Genomic DNA, 13105 nt, shown 5'->3' with positions numbered 1-13105 from the left:
CCAGTTATTTCAGTTATAGTAGTAGTAGTTAGTACATTTGCTTTGCCTTGAACTGTTTCCTAAACATGGCTGCCTTTTTTTTGTTAGAGGTGTTGGTGAGAGTGATGAGAAACATAATGAGAACCAAAACAATACACTAAAAGAAATTAAGAGCTGCAGAGCTGAAGGATAGAGTTACTATTCCTTGGGTTCTGCACTACTGTGACTCTCTCTTTGCAGAGCCTCATTTAATTAAGTGTTCATTAAAAAAAAGTCACTATGTTGAGCTTTAAAAAACTGCATAAAAAATGGCTTTTAATACATGAAATATAAATGCAACGCAAACTGTGTATTTAATGACCTAGTCTATAATGATTTACTTTGTTTTTGTTTTGTTTTTTTATCAGCCACTATAAATATATTTCATTATTCTGCTTGCTGATCATTTGTAGTGAACGGTAATGGGCTTAACTTTTCTTTCTTGCAGTTTTCTCTTTGCTGAGGGACTTTACAAATGTACAGTTAGGTAACATTTCACAGACATATCAGATGTATCACAGTTCTTACTGTCACCAAGATCAATGTGTGGATCAGGTCAACTGAAAGTTACGGTCCTGGTGAAGATATTCACTGAAAGGGTGTCAAACACGTGCTTGTTATGCACTGGTCCTTTTTTTTCTTTTTTTTTTGTTTGTTTTTTGAATAACTATGCTATTCTGGATATATACCATAATATTTTTTATATCCATTAATCATCAACCAGTTTGTGATTGGTTACTGTTCAATGGAAAATAATTAAAAAAAAAGAAAAAAAGAAAGCAGTTTAAAATCACACGGCTACTGTTGATGAATAACTATATTTGTGAGGTTTTGATTCTATGAGTTATGGTGAGTCAGTGTTTGTTAGGAAGTTACTGACCCATGTTCCTTCTGATCACCATGAACTCATTGGCTTGTTTGTCCTTTTTTTTACAATAAACACTTTTATATATAAGCACATTTTTATCCAACTGGCTTAATTAGTTAGTCCTATTTAAAGCTGAAATACTTTGTTCTCTCCAGTAAATTCATTGCCTTCTTGTTACATCTATTCTGATCTCAGTTAAAGTACAGCAGGCTGGACAACGCATAGTGCATTCATTTGCTTTCTTTCCCTTTCTTTTCTGAACTACCTGTCCTAACCTAGAGTCAGCCACCAGTTTCTAGCCAGCAAAGCAAGATGGTTTCAATGCTAGTATGAAAGGGGCTAACATTGCATGCATCCATCCATTTTCTTCCACTTACCTCGGATCAGGTCGTGGTGGCAGCAGTCTACACAGCGTATTCCAGATGTCCCTCTCCCCAGCACTGTTTTCCAGCTGCTCCTCTGGGATCCTGAGGGATTCCAAGGACAGATGGGATATACAATCCATCCAGCGAGTTCTGGGTCTAACCTGGGATCTTTTCTCAGTCTGACCCCCTCAGCAACCTCATGAGGGTAAAGAGCTGGTCCAATGCTCCATGGCTAGGCCAGACTCTGCATTGTTGAACCTCAGATTCAGGGGGAGCAATCGGTTGGAGTAAACTTTATCAGGGAGGCTGAGCAGTGTGATATCCCTAAAATTGGAGCACACCCTCCCATCCATCTTTGAAAATGGGAAACACCCCCCTGGTCTGCCATGCAACACTAAAAAGGCAACCAAGACAGTCCTACAATGTCCAGAGCATGCAGCATCTCAGGGCTAATCTCATCCACACCGACACCTCGCTGCAGAGGAGCTTCTTGACAACCTCACCGACCTCTGCCAGGGATACCGGTGAAGTCTTCAGACTCAGACTCTGACAGAGGATGTGTTGGTCAGGTTCAGGAGCTACTCCAAGGGGTCTTTCCACTGCTCCACAACTTCCCAGGTCAGCAGTTCTCCCCTGCCAGGTCTGGCTCCGGGGGGGGGGGGTGGGGGTTTCCCTTTTCCAGATGAGTGGCTGCAGCTTCGTCTTCATTGTGTCATTAGGGTCTTGTGAATTGCTTCAAGTCTGGTCCCTCCTCTGGGACCAATTTGCCTTGGGAGACTCTATGAGGGGCGATTGCCTCCGAGAACACAGCTCCCACGATCACAGGGACACAAGAGACACAAAAACCCCTCAACCACATGACAGTGGGGATTCTTTGGGGTAAAAGTCTGACACTTTTTTTTCATTTCAGGGGCTCACATTGAGAAATTAAAATGCAAGTCAGTGCAGTGGTTAAAAAAAATACATTTTTCAGAAAGCACTATGCCTGATGGGTAATAAATACGTGCAACATATTAATAATGAATCCCTTTGTCCCTTGACTTAGGAAACATTGAACAAAATAGGACATCTTTTATCATTTTTATGCAACATGTTCCATTTTCCATTTTTTTTCCTTCACAACACACAGTTATTAAGTTTGAGCATAATTCTTACATAAATTGATTCTGTTGTGAGTAGAAACTCTCTCCCTGATTTCTCATATGCCCACTGGAAAAGGCCACTGTCAACAAAGTCAGTTTAACTTCCAAATTTTTTAAAATGTATAAATAGTCTCTTTTGTCAAATGTGGACTGCAAATGGCGCAAGCTGGAGCCATGTCAACTTTGTAACTTTTCAAAAGATTGAACTCGTATGAATAATTGTGTTATCATTAAAAGAGACCAGACTTGTCTCGGTTCTTTTTTTAACTTTTGACATGTTTTATTGCTCTAATAGAAATTCTTTGAGAAACAAAATATCAGAAGAAAAAGTGGTAACGGCGGATATGCTTTCTTGTTAATGTCACTGATAAGGTTGTGTCACCACCACAGTCACAGCTGCTACAAGAACAGCATAAACAAAACTGAATTATTGAATTCATACAATGTAGGTCTGGTGAAAGAAACAAATCTACATCTTCTGTAATTTTCTCCCTCCTACGCATCACTTAACACATGCATGTCTTTCTATTTTAGCACCGGATATACTTTTTTTTTTTTTCTTTTTTTTAATTGAAAAGGAAATGAGTGAGTGCACCATTGAAACGAGAATCATTGACATACTTGTGAAGAGCAGGCATAAGCCTTTAATTCAATAACATGGCAGATTATAGGGGGCTTAGATTCCACCTTGGCTTGGAGTGCTCCCAGTGGGGAATGGATCCACTTGGCCTGGAAACATGTTGGTGGTAGAAAAGAGCAGTGTCTAATAATGCCACAATAACCCCCATGAGCAGTTAAGTAACACCCAGTCATAAGTATGAGGCGGTAGTTACATGCATTTATTTCCTGTGCAAGAAAAAAACTGTCTAATAACAGCATTCATATCTCCACAGATGTCCATCTATTCATTCTTTATCGAATTTTAAACCTATATTTAGACATATTTGGAAAAGTGTCTACGCTTCAAGTCTCTTGGCAGCGGATGACTGATATCCCAGTAGTGGGGGGGAACCAGTGGTGTTAGAAAACACACTGTCCATTGTTCAATGGTTTATGGTTTGAGTTTGGCCACTTACAGGCAGTGGAAACAAGCTATGCAAATATTTTTTTTACATTTTACAACCTTTAAGATGATATGGCAAATCTTATAACAGTCTATTTTCACATCCAGCAGGGATGGATTTGAGTTTCTGGCCACTTGGCAAATGTAAAGTCAAATTCACTTTCTCAACTCTGTTTTTGGTCTCTACTATCTCCTGAGGCGAAATATTTGGCCTGTAGCCGCAGGTAAAAATGATTGAGAGCAGTGAGATTGAACCAAGATAGTGATGGTGTGGGGCCACAAAACCAAAACCATAAGCTGGAAGTTGCTGTATAACTCCATGCATGTGCAGAACCGCAGAGTGGGTTCATCACTACAAGTGTCCGCTTTCAAATACTAGTAGTAGTTAGTAATTAAACAAAAAAAACCATGTAGTCATGTGATCCATTGTTAAATTAACAAGACTAGGACAAAACCTAGTATATGGTTCGACTGTATTTTTGCACTCTGCCAAGCGTCAACGAGTTTCAGCCTTTTTTTTTTTTTTTTTTTTTTTTTTTTTAAATCTGCTTGCTCTTCTTCTCTCTGCGTTCACATATACAGTTTTTCATATCTGACATGTTGTTGAGAAGGCAAATTTGCTATCATCAAAACTAACAGCAACACCCAAGTGTTTTCATTGTGTTTACCTCGTACTTGCTTTATGGTTTTGGGTGTAAATGATTGATAGGAACAAAAATCCTTGCAATCCATCCACTACTGAGCAAGAATGGTATACCTGGCAACTGCTACTGCTGCTGTTGCGATGCTATCAAACTGTGCATGTTATCCGCACCAAAACAAGTGCTTGTTTTTGTCACTAACAATTTGTCTGACAACATTATGTATATGATTCTTACAAAGATAGACTATTTTTTTGTAAAAGAATAAGATCATTTTTGTTCATCCAGAAATAGCCAATATGTCACTCTGTTCACACCTCCAGACTCCACTGACAAAAATGTATAATTTTACATCAATGGACACAGGAGTTTCCAGTCTACTGCTGACTCGAACGGGTAATTTGTTCATGGTGTTGTGTGACTTTCAGATTTGGAAGATCCTTAGGTTACTGAAGTAAAAGTAGAGCTGGGGCGACGCGAAGACGTAATCGATTATATAAATACGTTGATTTACTTAACGTGCTACGACGCGTCACAAGGAGGAAGTAAGATGGCTGCACCTGGTCAGAGCATGAACTCCACCCAATACATCCACGACTCCACCAAAGAGGCTGAGGTCACAGCCAATCAGTGTGTCGGATTCAGAGGCTTGGCCTTCCTTGGCTTTATACCCAGACTAGATGGGAGCAGTGCTGTTTTACTCTGATATCAAAGTGAGGAGAAGTTGTTCTGAGTGTATTGAAGTGACAGAATTAAGACAGAAGGATGTGACAGTCACATATTTAGTGCAGCGGAGGATTTGGAGCAGATTTTTCAAGGATACTGCTCCAGATAATGAGCATGTCTCATGAACAGATAAAGATAAACTTCAAATCACCTCTAGAACAACTCAAACAAATAAACACAGTGTTCTGTGTTGATTTTCTTCTTCTTTATAATGGTTCACAGTGTTTTTAGCTATAAAACAAGGAAAAATTCAAGGTTCGTTATTTTTTTATTTTATTTTATGGGCTATTAAAGTCTATAATACTGAGTGACATTTATTATTAGCTGAGGTTATGCTGATTCTAAATATGTGTATCACTTGGTCAAACTGTTTAAAATTACAATTTGATTAGGAAAAGCACAAAGGTATTAAAGAATGAAAATATTGAAATATAAATGTTATATAAATATAAAGTTTTGTTATATAGATATAAAGTTTTTAAAATTTATTTTGAGTAAATTTGTTATATTAATCAAGTAATTAAAAATGAATAGTTAGATTAATCTAAAAAATAATTGATAGTTTAAGCGATGATTGGAAAAAAATCGATAGATTAATCGATAAACAATTAATTGTTCGGTGCAACCCTAAGTAAAAGTATCTCACAATGAGTGTGTTGTTGTCAAGTGTGTTGACATCCATTCAGGGCCATTAGGGTTGTGTACATGTGTGGTTATCGAGATTAAAGGAATAACATATCAGCACCATAAAATCATAGTTTAATAAACACAATGGAAGCATTTGCATGTGCGTGTTTTGAGCTTTAAGATATTTCTAGTCTTCACTTCACATGTTTTATGTCTCTGATTTGGAGGATTGATCTGGTGTGTCTCGCTGTAACTGACAAGCTCACTTGGCATCACTATTACAAGGGCCATATAACAGCAGCAACATCACTCTTTACTACGAAATGGAAGCATCTGAAGAGTTTCCTGACAGAGTTGATGAATGTTTTCAGTGCATAAAAGCCCATGTAAAGCAAGAGAGCTTTCCCACACTGTGTGAATCATCTTCAATGGTCTTTGCCCGTTTTATTACTGTTTGCCGGTGAATAATCTTCCTATCCTGATGAATGACTGAAATTACCAATGCACATGGGCAGAATCATATAAACCACCTTTCCAAATAACACTAATAACATCCGCAGAGGTCTTAACACAAAACTGACATGTCAACAAAAATGCCCAACCTTTCACATGGCAATTACATCTACCGCTCTCCAACATCAGCCCTGCGCCATCCACACTGAAGATGTGAAAAAAAAGGATGCAGATGACCTCTGTGTTCTTTATGTGTAATGTCTGTGCATAGACAGCATTTATTCTGCTTTCATTTCACTTTGGCCTCTATCAAAATGTTCCATTTCTAATTTTCAGAAATTCTGTACTCTCTCTACAAATGCTTAAAAAAGAATAAAGGTTTTAAAGTCACTTGCAGTGAATAAAGAACTCTAAGAGCTCTATGTACAACCAAGACAGACATGCTGCATGTGCCATGGATTTTAGATTTTATGATTTTGTTTTTTTTAAAGCCATTTAATGCCAAAATTCCTGTGCTTCTTCTTACCACTTCTCATCCCTTGTCTGAAACACTGACATTTTTCATGTACTACTTGAGAATGTCCAACAAAGACTCTGTCACAATAAGGTGTGTATGTGTGTGTGCAAGTGAGACAAAGGCATTTGTCCATGAGCCTGTCGCATAAAGGGCCTGAGCAAACACAGATAAAGTCACTTGTGGAATGTTGTCAAAAGTACATTACTGCCTCTCTGCCAAACTGCAACATGGTAAAATGACCAGACAGAAAATAAGTGGGCAGGTGGAATTTATAAACTGTAAAGCGGCATGTCCAAACCTATTTTTATGAGCTTTAGCTCTCATGAAATTTTCTTTATGATGCTAAATAATTCACACAGCTTTGTTTCTGGATGAAATGTAATGCAAAAACATAAGATTCCAGAAAAAACTAAATGCACAACACAAAACAATACACTGATATGATTCATTTTAAAATTGGACGGAATGGCTCAATTTATGACTAATTTAAAAGTAAAGTTAGAATGTGTGTGAGGTTCAGGATGGTCTGAGTTAAACTGCACTTTCTTGTTGTAGAATGGTAAAGACTTTTTGAAACCGTGCCATGCAACCTGCAGCTCTTACTCTGTCCAGTACACCAACATTACTGCACAGCCTAGAGTTGTTCCTGGGGACTGGGCTACAGCCCAGTGCAGACCGTCATGCAATGCAATGAGTGCAATGTTTTTGTTTTTCTCTCTGTGAGAGATGAGGAAAATTAGGAAATATTTGCTTAAGCTAAATATCTTTAGGACACAATATGAGGTTATAAGAATTATTTTCACTCTCACTTCATCTTCTGATCGTTTACTGAATTATCTGATTAAACATTTACAATATAAATCTCAGGAAATTATGAAAAACACCCAATGCAATTTCCTAAATTTCCTTAATTTAAAAAAAAATGTAAATTAAAGATGCTAATTTATTATCACAAAACTCAACTCAACCTTATTAATATAGGACTTTTCACAAAGTGCTTCTCAGAGCAGGAGTAAAACAAAACACACATACAACCAAAAAAAAGATTGAAAATAAAAGTAAATCAAACAATAAAATGATGAATAAAAGTAATAAAACAAATAAATAAATAAACGCCAGGGAGAAAAGTTGTTTAACAAAAATGATTAAAAGAATGATTAAGTAAACTAAAGCAAAGGATATAACATTACTCTGAATTAACATTACTACAAGTTAAAAAGCCAGATTACAAAGATAGTTCTTTTTGAAAATACTGAGAGAGCTCACCAGTCTAATGACCAGAGGGAAAGTGTGCCACAGTTTAGGTGCATAAAAACAAAAGGCAGCCTAATTGGTATTTCAATGGGACACATAAGGAACACTAACACTAAAAATCAAGGGGACCCTTTAACCAGACCCCTCTCAAAGATGCTTAACCCCTGTATACCCCAAATATGTACAGTACTGTGTGTCTCTGGCCTTTGTTTTAAACTAAACTTGGGAGTTTCTGAACAAAGCCCACACTCACAGACCGGATGAAGCCCCCAGTGGGAGAGGTCGATACACTGTGGAAGGGGACACAGATGTTCCTGCTATTAAAGATTCAAAAGCTGCTGTGTAGAAGTCAGTGTATTTGTGTATGAGTGGGTGGGCCAGAGAAATGCAGAGAGATGCGGAAACAGACAAGAAAAACTCCCTGTTTTTACCAGTAACTTCATGTTTCTATATGAACATCTATTATTACTGTCCCTCCCTTGTAGGAAAAAACTGTGTCCATATCAGTGTTGAGGTTAGGCACATGCTTGGTACAACATAGATTCCAGTTAGGATAAGCCTCCCTGTCCATATCTGAAGCCCCTCTTGTCATTTCCTCTTGACACTTGTTATCTGACACTGCATTGCAGTCCAACAACTCCCTGAGCTCACACCTTGTGTGGTGGTCCAGACAGTATTCATTGCACGATTAATGGCAGGATGGTTATTCATGCAAAAATTATTTTACACATTTGAACAAAACTGTGAAATACCTCCTAATGTTTTCTCTCAGCTGCTCCAATTTCACATTGAATATTGCACATGCATATTTGATGCCAAGCCATAGAAAGAGGCACTGGAGTTCCCTCAACGGGACAGTTGTTAAATATATGTTTTATATTTATTGTTGTGTTTGTCTATGTATATATTTTAATTTCTAAACACAATATTGTCCTTTTCTATGACACCCTTTAAATAAAGTATTATATTGGACTTAAATGTAAGATGATTTGAGTTTTGAAGAGACTCACATGAACAGCAGCTTATGAGAAAGTGAGAATCTTGGGACATTTTGCATGGGACATCTCTGGACTAGGAAGGTGAAATCTTTACTTTGATTAATTTAGTTTTCATTATTCAAAACATTCATCATGCTCAACTTTAACTATTCCTTTATATATAAGAAAAGATGGTCTGTTGATTTTAAAAGAAAACTAAATTATGAACATATTGTCTCATGAAAAACACCTACAGTAACGTGTAGAGCCCTATGCAAAGCAGAACTGAAACAGCTCTACTGTATGTGAACAGTGATGATGTTCAGAAACATTTCCATTAGCCAGAGAAACAGGACTATTTAATGGTTTCCATGAAGAGAAAAAACTTATGTGATTTAGGTGACACTGAAGATAAAGTGCTTTCATTGTTTTCTTGCGTGTTACGTGATGTAAAGGCTACACTTTTTAGAAATGTGGCCTTAATATTTAGTGTCCTGAGCACTTATACTGTATGCACTTGACACAATTGACATGACAACATGAAAAATCTTGAAATATTCGTACACAAAAGAGTTTTTTAAAGCCACAAATCTCTCCCCAAATTTCACGGGAAGATGTGGTAGATGTACTGTATCTGCACATACTGTATATTGTATTCTTATATACAGTATATTACCAGCTAGTAAATGGGCCATAACGCCAAATGACACCAGAAATTTAACGCAGACAGACAGAATTCTTAAGATCCCTGTGGGGGGGTGGGGGGGATTGAAGCTTCAAGAAGACGTGACCCACTTGGCTTAACCTGCCTTTGTTCAACTTTGGTCTCAGAGCCAGCTGTGACATGTCTGCTGCTGTCAACTGGAATCATGGGATGTAGGGCAGACGGATGAAGAGAAGACAGTCTGCATATACGTGTGTGTGCTTGCTTCTGTAGTACTGTCCGCGTAGGCGAAGATGGCAGCTTTAAGTGCTGCAAGTCTGTGCGCAGCCCAGCCGCCTGGGAACTCGCCGACCATATGCACAGTAATGTTGGCAGACAAGCGGCGTTAACGGCAGGAGAAAGGCCACTCGGCGCTGCTCTCTTGGCCTAGCTTGGCTCCTGTAGTCTCATAGCACCTAGAGACAGTAAGTACAGCACACATATCATACATGTAGTGTACACTAATGAGAATACATGGAGTTATAAGAACTCTCTTTTCCTCCACTGGAATATGTTTCTTCCCAGGGGATTTAGTTAGAGTCTAACTCTTGTAAATTTCTTTGTTCACTTGTAGTGTCAATTAAAACCACACAGACATGGCTCCCTCTTGAGTGATTTTAATACCAAACACACAGTGGTATTTGCCCATATGCAAGCTCGGTGGGGTGAAAAGAAATAAATCCAGTCCTCCAAAACATCCAAAACCAAACAAATTCTTTCCATCATCAATGTGAACACAGTACATGTAAATCCCATATGACTAAGAAAATAGAGCCTTTAGGGACTTAGCACAGAAATGCACTGTAGGCTAAGAGCATTATGTTATTTCAGTCCTCTGTAAATTGCTTTTGTGCATTGAAAATATTCATTAATTGTATGACAGGAATTGTTTTTGCTGTCCCCGGGTCTCTCTCCAATCCAGTAGATGTTTTACAGTAATGGCCTGCTATGTTCCTTATCTGTCATGACTTTTCAAGATACTGGAAGTGGCACTGTAAATGAGTCTGGTTTCTTCTTCCCAGCAAGAGAGAGGTTCCTGCTTTAATTGGAGCTCCATTTATGAGGAATAAAGCAACTGGCAGTCAGTATGCCTTTATTCATTACAGGCAACATATGTGGATTTTATTTCACAAAGAGCTTAATTTTCCCTTCTCCAGCCGTCACTTCTAAATAATATTTAAGTGGGGAGTTGACAACACTGCAGTAAAGCTAGATGACAGAGTGGCTGGATTTAAAGTAATTTAAAACAAGAACAGTGGCAGCAAGCAAACCCCAGAAAGCGAATTTGATAAAGACTGAAAAACGATGAAACCAGTGAATGGTTAAACTCTGACCAAGGTTAAATTTTGACTGATTTGTGTTTCAATGTGTTCTGAAAACACAATGGCGTTGCTACGGTAAAGAAAACAAACCCAAAAACAAAGCATTGTGTTTATGTTTAAACAAGATTTAAGCAATAATCTGAGAAGTAACAGACAGAATAGCTATTCCTCAAACGCACCTTCGCTGTTATTTATGTACATTTATGTGACCAAAATATAAGCTACTTATCTGTGTGGTACTTTTCAGAAAAAGGTGTTAGCCCTTAGGGTAGGGACGGTAAAGTATATCTTTGTCAGGTTACCATCCACTTTAAAGCTGCTGTAGTTTATATTTTATATTAACAATGGATTAAAAAAAGGGTATAAAATGAAAGGGGTAATTTGTATTGTATTGATAAACACTTATATAATTTTAACACAATGTTACATTTTTTGGGGGGGGGTTTTTTGTTTTGGTTCAGTAGCGTTGCCTTCAAATACAAGTCCTCCAAATTAAATAATGTAAAGATACATCTTTTGTTTTTATTTGTCCTCTAGAACAATGATCTAGAGGATGATCTGCTCCTCCTATCAGACAAGAGGACAACAAGTTGTCTGTGCCTTATATTATGTGAGCATGCTATGGTTAAGGTTTGGTTAGGTTCAGGCACGAAGACATTTTATTTTGGGTTGAAATGACACCTTCATTAAAGGAGCTATTTGTTTTGCTATCGGTACATAGCCAGCATTAGCCTTAACAGCTGTTTACTTACCAGTCTAGAAGAAACGTTGCGTGTTCAGCATCAAATTTCTTCCTTTACTGGCCATGAGCTGTCTCCAGAGGTGGAAAGCAACGCCAATGTTGTAACAATCACGTCTTTTCTTCTGCTGAAGTTAGCACGCTAACCAGCTAGCCCTGGCCCGTCTCGTCACTTTCTGATGGCGACCCACTGTAGCCTCCAGTCTGCCCTGAGGACATAGCACAGCTCAAAGGGCATACTACAACCTCTTGTCTTGTAAACACAACGATGGTTGAAGCTCTTGTCAAACAATACTCACCACCACCCGCTCCCAGCAAGAAACAACGCTCGGCATCAAGGAAAACTTTGTTTTGGAGACATTAGCTGTAGGGTTTGAATAATAAACATAGTTAAGGTTCATTATTGTATTGTAATCATGCTTATAAAAAGAAATGTTGAATAATAGGAAAACTGGAAATGAGCTGCTGTCTGTCATTAAAGGCCGATGGTTTGTCGACACATTCATACATTGCAACTGTCACTTTGGAATAACTGCCATTCTAGGAAGTCCCTGACTTCCTCGTTTGGACCTGTCATAATTACTTCAGCCACTAGGGGGCTTTTGTCACTTTGTAGACATATTATTTTGGGGCACTCTCTGCCTCAGAAGACGGCCTCTTTTCATCATCTGGTAGCTGTTTTCAGTGAAAAAGCTGATAAACCAACGAAACAGCAGACACATACAGCTGCTATTTCATGAATGCACTGTATCATCTATCAGCTAAACAGCCAGATAGTTTTCTCAGGAGTGGGTGGAGACCAAAGCTAGAGCTATTAGTGGAGTGAAATATTGGACTTATGTTCATCAGCTCACCTGAAATATGACTTCATATAAATGCTAATGTTGCTCTGTGTCTGCTGGATGTGCAAATAGGCAATGTTTGCCAACACATTTGCCAGATCTGCTTTATTAGGTGATCATATGTCAGTGTTGTATTTGCAGCTTTTTCCTCTGCTCGCAAGTAACAGAATATAAATAAAATAAATAAAGCAATGTAGATTTAACAACAGTACACTTAGTCCAGTTGGACAACTAGAAATACATATTCATTACTTAGTTTTTGGAGGGAAAAAAACTATGTCTGTAAAAAAAATTAACATGTCAGCATGGAGTTTTTTTCACGCAGTCCAGCAACAATGTGAAATGCAATAACAAAGCAAATGAAGCAAAACACACACTCTAGACGGAAAAAAGAAATCAGATATTATTCAGTAAGAATAAACAAGTTGCTTACTAAATTTCATGTTATTTCCGGCAGCAAACAATCTAACTTGCAATAATCAATTTATTTGCAACGTTTCAGTGCTAGACCATCAGGCAAATGGTTTTTGACAATGATTTTGTTTTGCTATTTCGGATCCATTCATCCTGCTCCTACACACCTGCCTCATTAAATAGATGCTCTTCTGTTCTGTTCTTTCCAGCAGTCACTCAGCTGTGCTCAGCCATCAGTGGCATTTATTTACTTAACCCCCTCATTGGACCTACTCAACGCCCATACACAAGATGAAAGTTGCAATTACACATATTCTTGTTACAGTTAAAACCAAATGTTGTAAGTCTTAATTAGCTCAGTATATATGTTATTAGTAAACTTGCCTTAATATTGCTGTGATAATTTAGTAATATGTTAATCAGCTGGATCATCT

The sequence above is a fragment of the Seriola aureovittata genome, chromosome 1, assembly GCF_021018895.1.
Source record: "Seriola aureovittata isolate HTS-2021-v1 ecotype China chromosome 1, ASM2101889v1, whole genome shotgun sequence".
NCBI classification, from domain to species: domain Eukaryota; kingdom Metazoa; phylum Chordata; class Actinopteri; order Carangiformes; family Carangidae; genus Seriola; species Seriola aureovittata.
This window is presented reverse-complemented; position numbering follows the sequence as displayed.